Source organism: Parasteatoda tepidariorum, chromosome X1 (assembly GCF_043381705.1).
Source record: "Parasteatoda tepidariorum isolate YZ-2023 chromosome X1, CAS_Ptep_4.0, whole genome shotgun sequence".
Taxonomy (NCBI): Eukaryota; Metazoa; Arthropoda; class Arachnida; order Araneae; family Theridiidae; genus Parasteatoda; species Parasteatoda tepidariorum.
This window is the reverse complement of record NC_092214.1, coordinates 8,279,796-8,299,893: the sequence shown is the minus strand read 5'-3', so window position 1 is coordinate 8,299,893 and position 20,098 is coordinate 8,279,796.

Here is a 20,098-nt window from a genome sequence, read left to right as displayed (position 1 = left end):
CCAGAGTCCATCCCCAGCTCTGAAAGATCAAGAGCATCACTTGAACTTTCCTTGGAGATTTCCCAGTAAACCTCCTGATCCTTTCCACCAGGCTCTTCGCCTTCTGTTGAGACAGAGGGGACATCCGATGTTTTGCCTTTTTACTTTTTGGCTCTTGGATTAAACATTCCTTGATCCACTCCAATGAGAGTCGGCCTTAACGATATCTTCAACATCTTCAGGATCAACCTCGAAGATCCATCTAGAATTGCCCGGTCCAGAAGCATTTTGCAGGACCCTCCACCTCACGGACTTCAGTCCCGGGGTGAGTCGTTGAAGACGCCTGAACACGTCCCTTGTTTGCCGGGGCGACAGACAATGATGCATCAAAATTTTCCTATCATTACCACTCGTTATTTCAATTACCTGGTATTTAGTAATCCGTCGAGGGTATCCAGGGCGCACCACATGGAGGCAGCAGGCATTACCTCCAAAGTACTGAGGTTTATTACACTTCAAGTACTTGTGTAATTTTACTAACCGAAGCTATGACTATTTACAGTAAATTTTAAAACTATAATAATTTATAGAAAGTTAAAAAATTTATGTATCAAAATGTTTATTTATGTATCACGAATATGTTTTATAGATTTTTAAATCAATGTTTTTTAAAAGAAAAAAATATTAAATTTTTTAAAAATCAACTAATTTAAATCAGGTTGATTTAATTTTACACGAAAAGATGTAAAAAAGAAAGTGGATATAAAAGAGATCATCCAGTATTTTTTTAAAGAAAACTCGCAATTTTATGAATAAAAAATGAAAGATATTCATATATGATCTGTGGTTTTCTATATTTTTTCCCTAGAAAAAATTTTTTTTTCCCTAATTGGTCACTTCTAACCCTGCATTTATAAATGAGTAGCTGAGATGTAGAAACCTGTTGCTTTTCAGATGACAAGTCTGAAATTAGAAGAAAGTTTTAATGAATCATACTACTAAACCTGTTAAATAAAATTTTTCTTTTAGAAGATTGAAATTTTGCTTATTAATTTTTTTACATTGAAAGTTGAAAAAAGGTATATTGATATTTGCTAATAATGGCACAGAATTGAACTAATTTCTCTCAAAAGTCAGTTTAACTGATTTTGCATTTGGTCTTCACAAATGAAAAAAAAATGGGATCCTTAAAAAGATTTTTTTTATTTTATTCAATACTTCGTTACATAAGCATACCTCCTGTGTGCTCCACTTTTTTGTATATTACTTTTTGTGAGCAGGTTTACTTGAGTCATGCAATACTATTTGTGATTTTTAAGAAAAGCAAGTAACTGACATTTTCAAGCTTCTGAGAAAACTTTTTAAAATCTTCAAGTGAAAGTGATACCTGGCCAACCATTTTATTTTAAAACAGACGTTGAACAGCCCACCCGATTTTGGGTTAACGACTACTAATGTTCAACAACGTGGCCTTCTCATTTTGAACCAATCCAGAAGACTAGAAAACCTAGATCAATACCACCAGAGGTATAATTTGTTATGGAGGACTTCGTGACTTGACAGATTTGACGTGCTTCAGTCACCATTTACTGCACGGGTATCGACAACACGACCTCTTGTACATGGTCCTGGCCAACCTTTACCCTTTTAAAGAACAATTTTCCTAGTGGTACTGAAATTACAATTTAAGGCAGAAATATTTTTTTATTCTGCCAGAGCTTAAATGCGCCATCATATGATTAATTCATGTAATACATAAAACATATAAGTTTTATTTATTTATATGCAGTGAAAGTCAAAATTATTTGAAAGGAATTCTATAAATTCAAGAATTGATTAAAAAAGCATAAAACTTTGCTACCACTTAAATATAAAAAATTTTACAGGAAATCTGTAGAAGTTGTTATCCAATTGACTCAAACATTATTTTTGAAAAGTGTAGCGTCTGGTTTTTCCTTAAAATCACGAATATGTGAGCTTTAAAGGGTGAAAAGTAAAGGTTCCTTAAAAGTTTTTATTTTTGTTAAGTATCAAAAAATATAAATCTCAACGTTTTATTACTAAGAACAATATTTTTTAACAACACCTGTTTAGAAAGGCATGCGTAAATTTTAGAACAAGGTTATAGGTGTATGAGGCAAAAAATTGCCAAGTTGGATTTATTTGTCCTAATTATTAAAATGAGTTTCTGAAAATTAGGATACATCATTCGAAAGGTTTTTGAAGAATATTTATTCTTGATAAAGTAACAGTGTATTAAATAGAGTGGAGATTGTTAAGAAGTATTTTAATTTAATATTACACAGTTTTTTTGTGATTTTAACAAATGTGGAATCATTAGTGGAAAATTACCCGACATATAAAAAAAAAAGTTATATAAACTGATTATTCTACAACCATTATCATTAGCCATTTAGATGCCATTGTTCCATAAATGGAACATGGACTTCGAATTTGATGAGCAATTATAATTTGTAAATTTTTCGTGCTTGTAATATAATTTATCAAAAATACAATTTTTATAATACTTTCGGGGTGCTATCTATGGCCAATAATTGGACTTCTGCCACACCCGTTTATAGGGCGGACCCATTCATACGTCCATTCATTTATTCAGCCATAGATCGTAATTTTGATCTAAACCAGAGGACGATCAATCTCCAATCCACAGGCTACTAAAATGCAACTATTTTCGGCCTTTGGCGACTTTTTTTGCCTGAAAAGGTTTAAAAACAGGGATGAGATTTTTCCGCTTTTTAGCGGATTTCCGCTTTTTTCACTTTTATCTCTTAAATTTCAGCTTTTTTTTATCAAAAATTCAGATTTTCTAAAAATTTCATTTTTTTTATAAGTATTCCGCTTTTTCAGAAAATTCACCGATTTTCAAAGAGAAACGGAAAATTCAAACTACATAGCTACCAATCCTTTCTCATTTTTACTTATTTTAGCTATTTTCTCCCCTTTTACTTGCAGCAGATAAGATTTTCCGAATTTTTTACCCGCCCNAACAGTATTTATTAAAAGAAATGAAATATTAATGTATATTCTCAGTAGTTTTAATTTGCTAAACCAGGTAGTTTTTCAAGTAGTAATTGTCTCTTATGTGAACTGAGGAAAATATAATTTCCAGCTTTATTTTTTCAATTGGTACTTTTTTTTCTCCACTAAATGTTAAGTATCAATGTAACCGTTTTTATAATAATATATTAGTACACAATTGTATGTCAATAATTATTTATTACCTTAAACTGTCTGGAATTTATTATTAAAGGGTTACTCTTGCGTAAAATTTGCTATCGTGGAAATTCAGCTTTTTTGTGTTTTGGCTAATCTCATCCCTGAAAAAAGCAACTATTTTCAGGAATAGGAGACTTTTTTTTACTCTTGTCGAAGTTTTTTCACAAAAATGAACGTTACTTTTCAGAACGTTACTAAAAAAAGCAAACTTTAAAGGCAAAAAAGCAACTATTTTCAGGAATAGGAGAGGCTCGGTATTGTTATGTTTTCACATGGCTAATTACCTTTAACTTCTTCATAAAGATGGACCCTGGTCATTAGATCTATGGATAAAGCAAGAAAATGTTTATTGTTCTCCATAGATCTGTGCTAAAATTATTAAATAAAAAATTATCTNTTAATAAAGTACTTGTTATATGTTCTCTCTGAGGGGCAGTTTTGTTATTTTTAATTGGTTTTTTTCTTCTATTAACATTCATATTTTATTGTAATTCGACTTTTATTTAGGTACCTATATTCTAATATGTATACCTTTTATATTTGTACAAAACTTTTTTTTAATTGGAGCATAAGTTAGGACTGGGCGATGAATCGCGAAATATCGATTTAACGCATATATCAGTAGGCCGATGTAGTGACTTTCGTTTTAGGCGATGCATCAGAAATCTGATTTAAGCCGCCGAAATTAGATTACAATCGCGGTTTAACGATTTAATATGCAAGGATCCTCGACTAGGCTAACGCTATTATCGCACTAACGAAGACGATTTTGATTTCGTCTAGCTGCAGGGATGTAGATATCGTTTTGCTATTAAGATGATGTTAGTTTTGTGATGTTGAATGACGAAGAGCGAATTGAATCAGAACTCCCGGTTTCGTACGAGGATCAGCGTTGTGATATAGAACGCAATGCATAGTTTCTTTATGTCTATTTTTCTCTTTGAGATTTTGCGTTTTTTGAAGATTATTTTCAATGGGACTTAAGTCATTTTGCGATTGTTGTGCATTTTATTTCGTCTGAAATAATTGTCGGGTTTCTTGTAAATTATTTTCAATGAGACTTTTGCAGCGATCGTTTCGTTCTGCATTATTTCATATTTGTTTTCTGTCTGGTTTAACGATTTTTGTCAATTATTTTTAGTAGACCTACTGTTACTTTGCGATTGCTGCACAATCGCTGTTATCTTAAATTTTCGTTCTGAACTCAATAGATCAAATCATTGATTTTTTTCAATTGTTTTTTATTTTAAGCGATACAATTTAATAGGGGTAATTTGTATTTAACTTTGTTATAAAAAGTTAGTTTTTAAATTTATTAAATGTAGTTAAGTATAATAATTTGATTGTTTTTCAGCCAATAAATGCTCAGTCGTTTTTAATTATAAAAAAATTAAAACAAAGCTTACCTTTATTTAATTTGCTTTTATTTTTGAGAAAATGAAAACAAAGTTTTAAAAAAAATTGACTATTAGTTAAAACGAAATTTTTTTTTAATTAAATAAAAAGTTTAGTAATGTTTTGACGTTTTTAATAATTTAACATTGCTACTTAAAGTATTTTTTTTTTAATTTTTATTAAAATTCTTTCAATACTTGTTTGTTTTATAATTTGTTCGATAGTCAGTATCATTTTTAAACGAATAAATCTTTAGTCGATTTTATTTTCAAAAATGAAAATAATAATAAATAAGTAAAAATATCTTTACATTTATTAAGTACAGAATTTGACCATTAGTTAATACTACTTTTTATTATTTTAAATAAGTAAATAAAAAGGGACTAATGATGTTTCAAAAGCATGTTTTTCTTTCAACAAATAATAAAAAAAAATTTTTTTTTTTTTTCTAAAGTGAACATTTCTTTGGTTTGTTTTCCACTTTCGTTTTTTCTTCTTCTTTTAATTCATGAATGTAAAATAATTTGTTGCAGTATTATTATTTTTAAACCAATAAATCTTAAATCATTTTTAATTTAAGAAAAATGAAATAAAACTTGGGTTTGCTTTTACTTTGACTTCTTTATTAATTTAATTGAAAAAACTAAGCAATGATATTGATGTCATAGTAAAATATGTTTAGAATTAATATTTTCTTTTGTACTAGATTTGTTCCTTTTTATTCATTTTTGATTGATTTAAAGATTTCCCCTAGGTAATTTTTGAATAAATGCTAAATTGTGATACATCACTGTATCGTGATGTCTAACTGACGATGTATCACAATTTAAAATTTCTAACATCACCCTGTCCTAATAATAGTATTTGACAAATAATCTATAATTTTAGTTATTTGGCTACTATTTTTGATAAATTTTTGTTCCTGTTCAGGCAACTATTTTCATGCTTGAGGCTACTGTAAGCTACTATTTTTGTTCATTTTTTACTGCGGCAACCCTGAATCCAGTACCCCAGAGGTATAATTTGTTATGGGAACATGGAGGACTTTGTGATCCAACAGATTTAACATGCACCTATCTCAATTTACTACACGGGGAGTCTTCGACCAACTTGATTTGAACTCAAAATCGTGAGTCCAGCGAGCTACCAACCAGGCTATCCCGGCGTTTTCAAACTTTTGAAGGGATAATATAACTCTCTAAACCAGAGGTCGCCAAAGTGGTCTATATAGACCCCCAGGGGTCTATTTAACAAAAGCGGGGGCCGATCTGAGACTGGGGGTCGAAAAAACAAAACAGTTCTCAATACGCAAATCACACATACCTAATTAAGTACGTAAAATTTGTGAATTTTTTTATAATTGACTCAATATCAGTTTCTTTTTAAAACATAAATTAATAAACGTATATTTATTGGGGTGAAACAAGTATTTACGTACCACCGCGCAGTGGCACGAACTCAGCGCAGTTTATAAGTCATATGCATATGTGCGCTTGTCCAAATGTCACGTGTGACGAGCATTGACGTTACAAATGCAAATATCATACGCAGTTTCAGCTATCTTTGCAAACTGTGTTGAATATTTGCAGTGTCATTATTAAAACTTTTATAGTTTTGGATAATTAGTTATTGTTTCGATAAAACCATTCGTTTGGTTTAGATATCAATTTTAATTATCAATGCACAAAAAAGAAGGTAAGCATTAATGATATGGATTAGTACAGCCCGCGACAAAACTATAGCACACTTTGTATTTTTTTACGAAAATTACAAAATTGACCAATTTTGACGAAAATTAAAATTGACCAATTTTGAACCCAATATAGCGAACCTTGCAAAAAAACACCAGGCACACCCATCTCATTGATCAAGAAGCAGTAAATCTTTAGTTACTTTACTTATTATATCTACTTATGCATAATTACTTATTATTTAATAATAAGGTATTTAAATTTCAATATTAATATATTTTTCATAAAACTATTGTTACACAATGTACTATTACTTTAATAAATGTTTAAAATCATAAAATAAATGTACAAACACAGTATCTAATAGAGTTTTATTTTAATTAACAGAAAATTACTTTTGTGGGGGTCGATGGAGATTTCAAAAAATTATATAGGGGTCGATGATCAAAAAAGTTTGGCGACCCCTGCTCTAAACTATTAAAAACTACTCAAATTCGGGTATGGGCTCCCGAGTTGATTTCTTTACCTGTTTTTTATTTTGTTTTGTTAATGCACAAAACTTAATTTGATTGATTTTTATCAGAAATAAAAACTTTATTAGTGTTAGTTACAGTTTCATTTTTTTTAAATTTTTTTTTTTTAATATAGTTATCGGATTAAGAATAAAGTATTGCATTTGATCTCTTTTACTACAAAAAAAAAAATGTTGGATTCTATTTTTGTACGGCAATAGAATCAGTATTTCCCCCATTTATTCGGATTTTATACAATAAAATTTTTTAACAATAATTTTATTATTTTCAGTGGAAAAAAAAACCCTCAAATATCTTCCATTGGAGGCATGTGCCCACCTAATTTCCTGGTGTTATACTTTGTTTTTGCATAGATGGAATTAATTGTTCTTGAATCGGAAAATGAATATAGTGATTTTACGAGAAGATTTCTGTTCTCTTTCCTTGCTAACTTAGTTTTAGGCAACGTTATTTTTTACCTTATTTAGTCATCAGAAAAGAAAAATGTCGTGGTATCTTTTAATGTGTTACTGTAAATATAAAGATTCAACTTCTCTCTCGTAATCAATTTATATTTCTTTTATTTTAGGCGATATTAGATGGAATTAAAAATGCTGCTCAGCATTAATGCTCTAAGCGTTAAATAGAAAATGTTTAAGTAACCCGGATTAATTTAGGGTTTTTCAGAAGTTCGTTTCAGTTTATCCTATGCTTCCTGGTTCAACGAAATTTGATATCTGGCTCACGTTTCACTATATATAGTTGAGATTACAATGCAAATGAGGTGACATTCCATTTGGAGCTGGATTACGACATCCTTCTATAAGAGGCAAAGTATGGTTTGTAAGAGGAGAAATAAAGTTTACTTTTATTAAATATTTGTGCGAAAGTTTATCTCACCTATTGCGACGATTCTTGCATCTTAAAAACTGTCAGGAACTAAAAATCATTATATATATATATATATATATATATATGGTCTTTTAAGATGACATTTACATGAAAGTGGTAATCGTAGAAATATTTATTAACTATTTAAAATTATTAATTTTTCATCAAACAAAAAATAGCTTTAGGTGGCAAATAAATGAAGAAACTAAAAAATTCGGAAGTTTTGGAAAATTATTGAGGTGGACTTGCCCTCTTGTTGGTTGGGGTGGGTTTGGGAAAAGGGGGGAACCAGCCCAGGCGCTATCCGCGTCGTCTGGCCAAGGTCAAAATTACGTGGCATTCCTACTATAACCGAACCGTTACAAGATAGAGCCCTAAAAATGGGTGCTTGGCCATGGTTGTGTGCCTCCTGAGATACCATACAAATAATGGATGATAATTAGAAGCAAATAGACTTTGTCTAGTTTTCTTATTAATTTAATCTTAGTTTCTCTGAATGGTTTAACTTTCTAACGAATAATTTGTCAAATTTTATTAAACCTGTCATTGAAAACAAAGTTTAGATAGGATTTCAGATACTACAAATTACTGTTAAGCAAGACTTTAATGCCATATTTTATTACCTAATTGCACGGTGTGTTATTGATTCACCTGACACAACGTCCGTGTTTTATCTATTAAATAAATATAGCGGCAGTTTGCTTTGTTTGTTTAAGCTAACATGAAAAGAGTGTGATACATTTATTTATGGAAAACCGTTTCAGGTGGTTGAAAATGTTTAAATACCACCTGCTTTGTAGTTTTTATTAGTCTGATAAAATGATATTAATCCTTAGAAAGGGAAATAGTAGAAATATTGAGCGTTCGGAATTTAAAACGAATAAGTAAATTTAATCAATGAATTTGAATTACACCACAATAATAGATTTGACTGATAATTTAAAAAAAAGTTGTTTTTCACTTCATTTTGAAATAAAAAAAACGTTTCTGCTTGGTAATTAATTCATTAATTTTAGGACCATTTATATGTAATTAATTTCTCAAAAAAACTTTTTTGATCAACTGCTTTTGCAACTGTGACTAAAAATTTAATATATATACATATAACATTTTTCAAAAAATGTTTAAAAAAAATTGAAATAATAAAAACGCGTTTATAACAATTATTGCATTACGTTAAAAAAAAATTACGATAAAACTTTTTTTTTTTAAATTTATAAACTACACAAAAAACTACATTGAAATAGTTCTGTTAAGTTATTATTAAAATGTATAATTATGAAATTATTTTTATAAATTATGCTTAAACCATCTTAATGATTACGATTAAAAAAATTATTTTAATTTACGAATTACTCCAAAAACTGCATTGCCATAGATGTGTTAAGTTATTATTAAAATTTATAATTATGAAATTATTTTTTTTAATTATGCTGAACCATCTTAACGAAAAAAATTTTTAAAACATAAAAAATTTCTTTTGTAAAATTATGTCTAAACCATCTTAATTTTTCAAAGGAAAAAAAAAAAATTTTGTGAGTTCTTATAGGAATTTTTTTTCTTTCTGAAATTACTTGGACTAAAAAAAAAGGGGGGGATTGCATATACTTTTCGACTAAACTCCCAGTTTTGTCATGCAATTTCGTGTCCTTGCACAAGAAAGCACGATCATGGTTGTTAACGTTTTTTCTTTTTATTTGTAACCTTATAAAAATGCTGAGCTACGCTATTTAACTATGTTAAAAAATTTCAAAACATGCTTTCCCATATATGATATGAAAACTATGATAAAAAAAATAAATACCGTAAAAAAACTTTTAAGAGAATGAAAACGTGTCTAAAAATTATTGCACTATAATGAAAAAAATAATCATTACAATTAAACAATTTTATGCTAGTTTATAAACTACACAAAAAACTACACTGAAATAGTTGTGCTATATTATAAAAATTTATAATTAAGAAATTATTTTTATAAATTGTTGTTACTTATCTCCAAAGGTCTGACGGCGTCAGACCAGATCCATAAATCCGTTGACGAGTAAAAAGTCGGAAACAAGGAGAGGAGAAGTGTAAATTTCTTCTCGAAGAAGTGAATCAGTTTATAAATTATGATTAAACCATCTTAAAGGTTTTTTTCTTCTTTAAAAAGCAGAAAAAAAATTATTTTGTAAAACTATACATAAACCATCTGAATTTGAAGAAAAATTTTTTAAAGAGCCCTTAAAAAAAATTTTTTTTTCCTGAAAAATACTGCGACAACAAAAGTTTTCTTTCTTTCTTTTTTTTTTTGAGAGGGGGGGGGATTGTACATTCTTCTCTCTTGACACTACTCCTATTTTTGCCTCGCAGTTTTGTGTCGTTGCAAGTTAGAAAGCATAATCGTGGCTGTTTAAGATTGTGCATTTTATTCTTTTATTTGTCACTATAGAATGCTAGATTACCCTATTCAATTATGTTAAAAAATTAATAAAAAATATAACTTCTAATGGAGCACTGTTGACCTAATAGTTACATGACTTTTTTTTAGCGTTTTTGATGAAGATTGTTACTTTTGCTCTTAATGTTTTCCTTTCTTTGCTTTTCATTTTAAACTTTGAACGATAGAGTACTATTTCACTTTAGATTACGTCTTAGATTGAAACAAATAGTACTTGAAAGCTCTTAGAATTTCTACGAATTTTTTCTCAAAAGTTTAAAACAATTATTAATTTTGTGTAGGAAGTAATTTTAAATAGGAATACTGTATATGTTACAGTGAATGATCGAAATCAAAGGATAGTCGACTTTCACCGGTGAATGTCAACAAATACATAGTCGCTTCGGTGAATGTTCAAAATATTTGTTATATCCGATTTTATATTAATTTGCACACCGGTACCGGTGCAAATTACCGGTTAAATGCATACCAGACTGTGTTACTTAACTTGAAGAAAACATCAGTGTAGGGCAGAGATGCCGGAAGGTTTTGGATAGAATTTCAACTTGCTGATCCGTGGCGAATATAAACAATATACATCCATTTTCTTACTTTGTTATAAGCTATTTTTGTTCTTTCTTTTTTAACAAAGTGCCGATGACCTTTTTACTTTCTTTATTTTTGTTTTACAAAACGTAAATTGATGGAAATAGACACAAACAGCTCCAATTGGTAAAATGTTGAAAGCAGAAGTTCCTTGTAGAATAGCCGTAGATTATCATCAACAAGCGTTTGTCCTTCATACGAGTCTAATATAGGTGAATTGTACAAAGTTGGAGTTTACAAATCATTACCAAAAGCTAGTTTCCCAAATTTAATATCTCATGCCCAGAAAATCAGTGCTATGTTTGCTTCATCTTATATTTGTGAACAAGTGCTTTCAAATATGAATCTTAGAAAAAATCATTCAGCCTCGTTTCTTAAATAAGTTCATCACACTTCGAACCTCAATATAGAGAACTTTTAAAAATGAAATCGCAATTTCAATCATCTCATTGTATACACTGCTGGCCACCCAAATTGCAACACCAAGAAAGACATATCAAAACAAAATTTATTTTGTAGATAAAATATTGACCAAGTATCAAATGATTAAATTTATAGACTTCTGTGACGTGTGGTTCCTGCCAAAATAAGTAACTAGAGTAGCCGCCGTTGTTGGAGATCACCGCTGCCACTAGCCTCGGCATTGATTCATAGAGACTTTGGATGTGTTCTTGGGGTACAGCAAACCAAGCAGCTTCCACACGTTGCCAAAGTTGATCTGGTGTGGCAGCTGGGGATGTAATCTGCAATCGTTGAACAATCATGAACCACATGTTTTCTATCGGCGCAAGATCAGGTGAGCGAGCTGACCAGGGAAGCAATTCAATCAGGCGATTGACGAAGAACCCTTGGACATTGTGTGCCATGTGTGGTCGCGCATTATCCTGTTGAAATATGGCTGTGGGCAAGCTCTGAAGGTAAAGAAGGACAACTGGCTCCAGCCAACACCTCCTAGAAGAAGGAAGGCCTCAGCACGGATCAATTTAGTAGTCTAATCTAACGAAGTTACTGCGCAGTAGATGAAAAATAAGAAAGATGTCATTTCGTTAGGGGTACTAAGCTGCGCAGTGGTTGAAAATACGAAATATGTCATTACGTTTGGACTACTAAAGGATAGTTATGGTTATCCGTGCTGAGGCCTGCTCTTATCTAGGAGGTGTTGCTCCAGCACCTCGGAGATGTAGCGCTGGCTGTTTAAAGTACCGGCAATGCGTACTAGAGGAGTGCGAGAATGATATCAAATACCGCCCCATGCTATAATACCCGGTGCAGGACCAGTGTGGCGGTGCATAACGCAGCTGTTCAGCATCCTCTCTCCACGGTGTCTTCAGACTCGAATGTGACCATCGTGATGTTGCAGACAGAAGCGTGACTCGTGAGTAAAGACAATTTCATTCCATTTTGTCGTCCACATCCTTCTTTCAGCGCACCATTGGCGGCGGAGACGTCTATGGTTCTGCTTCAAGGGTAGACGTAGCAATGGACGTCTTGCGGATAGACCACTCTGCTGTAAACGGTGTCGAATGACACGCGTAGACACTGGATGATGCGTTACAGACTGAATGTGCTGTGCAATGGTTTGTGATGTGACTGAGCGATCAGTCACTGCCATGCGCACAATTCGCCTGTCACCACATGAAGTGGCGCACTGAGGTGGATGCAGTCGAACACATCGGTCCGTCGTACCCTCCTGCATCCAACGATCACATATCCGCATTACAGTTGTTAGGTTTCGTCCAAAACGACTATTGATTTCCCTGCAGATAATCCACAATCTCAGTAGGCCACTATCCTTCCTCTGTCGAACTCAGATACTTGATCAAAAGATGATCGCTGTTTTCTACGAGGCATAATTGATCGTTTTTTGAAAAAACCACAAGAAAAACACAATTATCGCACTTGAAATAATCGAAATCCCCAAGCCTTAAATAGCGCTTTGAAGTGGCTCCACAGGCGCGCGTAATGTGCGTCTGTGCAGAAATTCTAATCATTTGCATATCTCACCTCCGCTAATGCATGTTGTAAATTTCATGTTATTTGTATGCTTCCTTCAGGGTGTTGCATTGACGGTGGCCAGCAGTGTATTTTTATTATTTATTTTTACTTAGCCCACCAAACTTTTTTTTTCTTCGAATTTTTGCCTCCAACCAAAAAAGTTTGCCCATCCCTGGTGTAGGGTATACCGGGCAAATGCATACCGGGCAGTGGCACTTAACTAGACCTAGTATATATTTCGGACATTTACCAAAGTCACTATGTGATTGTCAACATTCACCGGTGTAAGTCAACAACTATCAATTACCTTTATTCACAATAACGTATATACCCTAGCCTCCTTTTGCATACTGTATGTTTCTCTGTTTTCAGATTTTAAAAAATTTACTTTTGTTTTTGTTTAATTACTCTTATTTAAAACTGAAAAATACCAAACTGTTAGTTTTAAAAGATAAAATATTTCTTTCTGATCAAAAAACAGATTTGTTGAAAAAAATATAAAAACGGAAGTGATTTTTTTTTTTTGTTATCATATCACGTAATACAAAAGCTTATTTTAAAACAAATTAATCCTAATGTTCTTAAATGAAAGTAAAAAATAGATAAATATTTTATTGAACAACGTAAAAGCAAATTATATTTTAATTAAAAAAATTGAATGGGGTCTAAAATGATTTAAAATAAAACTATCGCTTTATAGCTCTAAATACGATTCAACATTCAGTTGGGATTCAGTTCAGTATGTTTTTAGCTTTAGGACGTTTATATTCAGTGAATTATAAGAGATTTTATGAATGTTAAATCTATAGACGGTTTTTTAAGCTAAAAAAAATTAGAAACAAATTTCTAATTTTTTAAATGAAGTGCTTGTCAAAAGTGATGATTAAAATGCCTGATTCGAAGATCGCAAGTGGTTATAATAGCAGATTAAATATATCAAGATTTTTTTCGCATGCATTTAAATGCACGATTTGAGTGTCGTATTAATACATATTAAAAATATCGGGATTCACAATATCATGTGGAAATGAGTAGCAATAAGTGTTGAAAAACAATAGAAAAAAATTAGATAGGAAGAAGATAGAAAAAAATTAGAAAAGATACGATACTTAGAAAAACGAGTATAAGTCAAAACTGAGAAAAATGATATAGAAATAGTACCCATGAAAGAGAGCACTTGGAAAATAGTACAATATTGACGCAAAAAAAAGCACGTCAAAAGACTCGTGCATTATAATCACACTCGCGAATGGTTATGATGCATGCATTAAAAAAATCGGGATTTTAAAAAACACGTGGAAATCCGATAATTACCTCCTAACGCACTATCCAAAAATCACTGAGATTAACTATAAACTAGACAAAAATAAAGAGCTTTAAAAGTGATTACTAAAATTCGAAATTCATGTATCATAAGTTGGTAGAAATAAAAAAACTTGGCCGAAAAAAAGCCATCGAAAAACTACATTGATTTAGATTTGGCTCGTTAAAAAATGTGCAATTCAAAATTTCCATTTTTTTTTTTTCAAAATAAAAATTATAATAATTTTTTAAAATTATATTCAAGTGTTGCCGCAGGCAACACTTGAATATTACACATCGATAAACACCTCGAAAGCTAACGGGCCTCAAATTGTTCACTCAATTATTTCTGGATCAGCGCCCAGCCGCATCGCGGGGGGCGCACGATCGCCACTGAATCAAAGGAAAAAAGAAGAACAGGATTTGTTAAAAAAATTTTTTTTGATGTTTTTTTTCCTTCCAGTATTGAGGGGAATATGTATTTTTCTTTTCGGTCGAAAAAATCATTCGCCGAATTTACGATTTTATCGCAAATGGTGAGATGGCGCATGCTTAGAGCCGGCCTTCAATTATGTAGAGTAGAGTGTTCTACCTTTCACCAGTTCTAAATTTTTTTTTTCAATGCAGAAAGTAAAATATTCAAACAACTTTCGTAAAATATCCAAACAAATTTTGTAAGAAATACATTATAGGTTTGCTTGTTAATAAAATTTTTCTGTGAAAAAATTTTGTAATACAAGAATTGGTCTAAGATAAAAACGGTGTTGAATTATGACCTTGGGCCATTAAATGTTACTCCATGCATAACACTTAAGTTCTTTTTTTCTAAGCTTGTTGAACTGATATTGGTTTAAGGTAAAACAAGAATTCACTTTTTTATTTTCAGTAGGCCTAACAAAAGTTAATTACTTTTCTTAAAAAAAGGTGTTTGTTTTAAAGAAAATGCTATTTATCTACCTTAGCTCTGTTTTTAAATGTAAGTACTATAGAGGTTTTATTTTTCAATATACTAATTAATAAAAAAAACAACTTAAAAATAAATAAAAAAAAGTTCCTCAGTACACGCCTGGAAAATCTAAAAAAAGAGCAGATAGTGTATTTTGTTACAGGTATCAAAAACATATATTCATCATCCATTAGGTGACACAAATATTTACACTGGGTCAGGTTCAACATTCTTCCCCCTGTTTATAACAGAATGTTCTGTGCCAACATTACCAGATACACTTCTGCTCAATGATACAAACTAAAATTATTCATATAGTTTTAAAACTCATACAAAACTATGCAAGCATACTTATCAAATCAACTAACACGTATAAAAATAAATAACTTTGGGAAAGTTTCAAAGCTGATGTAGAGCATAAAATTTTAGGCAAACTATTGGATATTACTCTCTGTGAATATGATTCCAAATAAAAAACTTTTTGAATGTAGAACAAAATAAATGTGGGAATTATATTTCATAAACGTATCTATAAAGGTTCACTGGTTTCAGAAATATCAATTTTTCTTTTTAGAAAGTTTACATAATGTTATATTTATATGATAGCGCTCTAGATTAGTATATAGTTTCCAGAGTCATAAAAAATGGTAGCCACTTTTAGATAAGTATACACACAGCATTAGGGTGGAGGATTTAACAACTTTTGGAAAAAATCAATATTCTTGATTTATTTTTTTCTTAAATTTTTGGTAATTGATTAGAATTTTAAATGATTTCTTTAAAAATATATTAATGTTTCACAAAATACTGGTTATGAATTTATATTTCTTTTATAAAAATACAAAATTAAAGAACAATAAAAAAATTTATTACCACAGAATGCAGTAATAGTATATAAAAATATAATCTATATAGTATCATACATCTTAAAGTATTTCTGAAATACTCTTAAAGAAGTCCATATTTTTTGAATTTTTCAATACCTTTTTATTGCCAATTTTTTAAATTAAAATGATAGAAATTTGAGTAATGATCAAAGATAAATCTCTACAGCTTGTAAGGAATTAATCTGTAATGTTTATAATCACTAGTATACAACTTATATTTAATGAAATAAATATGTACTAACTGTTTTCTAAGTCCTAAGATTTTAAGTTTGCATTTAAAGTTAAATTATTTTTTATAGCTGAATTTGAATTTTTTCAACTAAAATAAAAATATTTTATTAAAACATTAATATCAACCATTGATTATTTTTAAAATCAGTTAGTTTAAATCAAAAAGTAACCTACTCATTCCCTATTAGTAATCAGTGTCTCAAGACTAAAAGATATCTCAAGATGTTTGAATGAGTCTGAAGTTTTAAAGCATAGAGAAAAAAATTAGAATGCAAATCTTTATAAAACCAATTTTTCTGATCAATAACTACTGAAAAAAAAGTAAAAAACAAAATTTTCTACTCAACTTGAATAACAAAATCTGTTCCAAAAAAGAAAAGACAAAAAAACTACAATTTAATATAATGAAGAAGTAATAGAAATATTAAGAAATAAAATTTTAACAAATAATTTCATTTTATTTATTAATCATTGATTTTTCATCATAAGAAAATAAAAAGTAGCTAAATCTTTAATAATTATATTAAGAAAATTAAAAAAAAAACTAAATATGAATTTTTTTCACATTGAGAAATTTCTCAAAAAAATCTGCATGTTATAATAATATATTTATTAAGAAAGTAAAAAAGTAGGATTTTTAAAAGTTATCTAAAAAATGACTAAGTATTGTTTGCCTGATAAATTATGGCAAAAACTGTTAAAATAGATCAACAAAACATGTACAAACGAAATTGCAGGTAATCGAAAGTGTAACTCCTGGAAAAACGATCGAGATAGGATGTGGATTTATGGAGTCTGCGCAAAACCTGTGTATTTTACTTTTCATATTAGACCTATAACAAAGTCAGCACTATTGGTAACTTAGGTTTGATATTTTAGTAAGCATTTTTTATGTAATGAGAACTGTAATCCAAAAATTTGACTTCTACAAGTGATTTTTTTTCCTTCTTTGATCAATATTCCTTTATTAAAATGTCTAATTAATCTAGAATATTTTTTAGGGAAGTATATTGCTTTTATTTTTGTAAAATTTAAAAACATTCCTGAAAAATATTAAGAACAAATTTAGTAAGGTTTAAAATATATAGATAGAGCATGATATAATCAGATGCCTACTTCTAGTGAAAAATTTTATTCAAACTTTAAGAGGAAAACATCCTATTACAAAACATTGAATTATTGCGTTTTGAAAATACTATTCTATTTTAAGCTCCCGATTATTAATAATTTTAGAAATTTTTAACGATAAAAATTCTAAAATTATGCTATTTTTGTAGCATTCTAGTAAAAAGATTAGGGCACTTTATGATACAGTATGCAATGACTGCTTTTAGAAAGGGCCAATGACAAACTAAAAAACACATAAATTTCTCTACTTAAGTATAGTAAAGGCAATAAACAATAAAATATTGCAAATAAATAAAAAAAATACTATTCTTATATTCAGAGTTACTTTGTTCAGAACAGAAAGTTTAGATATTTTCCACAAAAATTTCATAAATGGAGTATTAAATAACTTATTATAGTTTGAGATCTATCCATAGAAATTTTTTATAATATTCTTCATAAAAAAAATAATAATAATAATAACTAGCATCATATAGTTGATCTTCCTTCATACCAATATTTAGTCATAATTTATAATCAAGTTCAAGGCTTCCTTCATAAAATAATTTTGAAATAGCTTTTCTATTTTCTTGAAATTAAAACACACAAAAATATATTGCTTAATATTTTCCTTTATAAGTAATTTAGTGGATGATTCCACAATTCAGCAATTAAAAATTCGATGATTACTATATTGTTGATGTGGATTAATAATTTTTAAATTGGATAAAAAAGATGAATAAATAAATGGGAAATTGTAAAATTCTACTATACAAGATTTGTTACGACATTTGCTTCAAATAATAAACAACGCAACTCTGGATTCATCACAATAAAAAATTTTTAATTTAAAATTGTTGATGAAGTTCTTTTTTCATAAAATGACTCCCCCAAAATTTAATACAATGAATCCTACCAGTTAGAAAAAGTGTCTGAATCATGTTTACTATCCGTGAACGGTTTCGAAGTAAGTTCAAACTTTCAAGTTTCGCTATTTTTGCTAACACTATTAAATAAAATAAAAAGATGCTGGATCAGAAAATACATAAAAATCAGGAATATCAGACATAATAATTTCATCAAAATAATCAGGGATATCAGGATGACTCATAACCAATTTAGCTGCTCAAGAATTGTTTTTTAAACCAACAGAGGATAAGTAAATACAGAATCTGCAAACCACTTATACTAAAGATATTTTTTTAACTAATTTTTCCTTAAGTATTTTGAATGAAGCTGAAGGACAATTATTTGCTTACTTATTATTTTTTTACATTTTCAAACAGATAAATCGATGATACTAAAGGTGGGGCAGTTATTTTTAGAAAATTCAGCACTTCAAAAATAATAATTTTGCTTTCTTAATTGATTTTAGTGTATATCAGATTTATAAAGTAAAACTTATATAATAATATGTAGTGAAGTGTCCTTTAATATTATAAAATTATTTAGAGAAGTTTTATCTAATGATTAACAAGAGAAAGAGAAGCTTGTTAAATTACGTAGGAGGCATGCAGAACAAACAAGGTAAACAAAAATCTTAATCATTATATACCTATAAACTAATGAATCTATTAAACTTCTTCCTAAAAATAATAAACTTATTTTTGCTTGGAAATCAGTTAAAATTTTCTTCAAAGTACAGTAAATGTCCAATCATATTGACTATAAATTATTTTCTTTATAGAACTTAAACTTTATTATTTATGTCATAATTATTCCAGAAAAAGATTGCATGGGTACATGTGATGGCCAAAGCTAGAATTTGAGCTAGTTAAGTGGCTGAGAACTTAGTGAATCTAACATATCATTTAGTAAATTGATAAATATACAATAATTTATAAGTACTTTGGGCTAAAATTGGTCAATTCACAAAATAACTCATATTTAGCTGCTAGATTATAGAAATGTAATTCAAAAAATAATCAAAGTTAGTGTTTTGTAGAATAAAATACATTTCTATGTATATATTCTTATTCTCAGTATAAGCATATATTGTGTCAAATTTCCTAAAATATTAATGCAAGAGATAATAAAATAGTGAGAAAAAGTGTAGAAACAAGAGTTACAGACTTTGGAAATGTTTATACTACATAAAAGAGAATAAACAAAACAATCATAAGTTTAAATTCATATTATTGTAATATAAAGCTCTAATCTGTGTTTACTAATTGCATTTTATTTTTATCCTATGAGAATAAATATAATAAGTGAAACACCTAATATAACATGCTGATTATTTTAAGCAACCAGCATATAACTCACAGGAATGTTATCATGAATAAAATTTGCATTTTAGAAATAAATTTTTTTAACTCTATAAAATGAAATAAAATTTAATTTAAGAAGTGTTTCCTACACTTGCTTTTTTTGAGAGATCTCCATTTAGATTAATAAAAGAAGAAGAAAATATAAAAGACCTTTTATGAAATAGATTTATTCTCAAACAAAGATTAATTTTGTGTCGTACTTTCATTATTAAAAAATTATAAACTTTTCATGTACAGGAGGTTTTAATATAAATTTCTCTGTTGAGCAAAAATGGGTAAATAATTACACTAAATAAGTGGATTATGATACATTTTAATAAAAGGTTTGTCAATAAAAAATGTACATACAGAAATATGTATGGTATACAGTACATGATTTACAGTCAGTAATCAGTGACTTTTGGCACTGTATTTATTTGTGGAATTTGTTTGCTCAGTCTGTATACAAAATTTGGTTCATTCTAATGATTAGTTTTAGCCTTCAAACAGAAAAGATAATTTTGTTAGTTTTGCAAAAACCCAAATTTTAGTGTTATAAATTTCATAAATGTATGCTTAAAATCATGCAACACAAAAAGTGAAAATTATAGTAATATTTAAATATTATTAAAAAGCAATTTAGTTACTTGA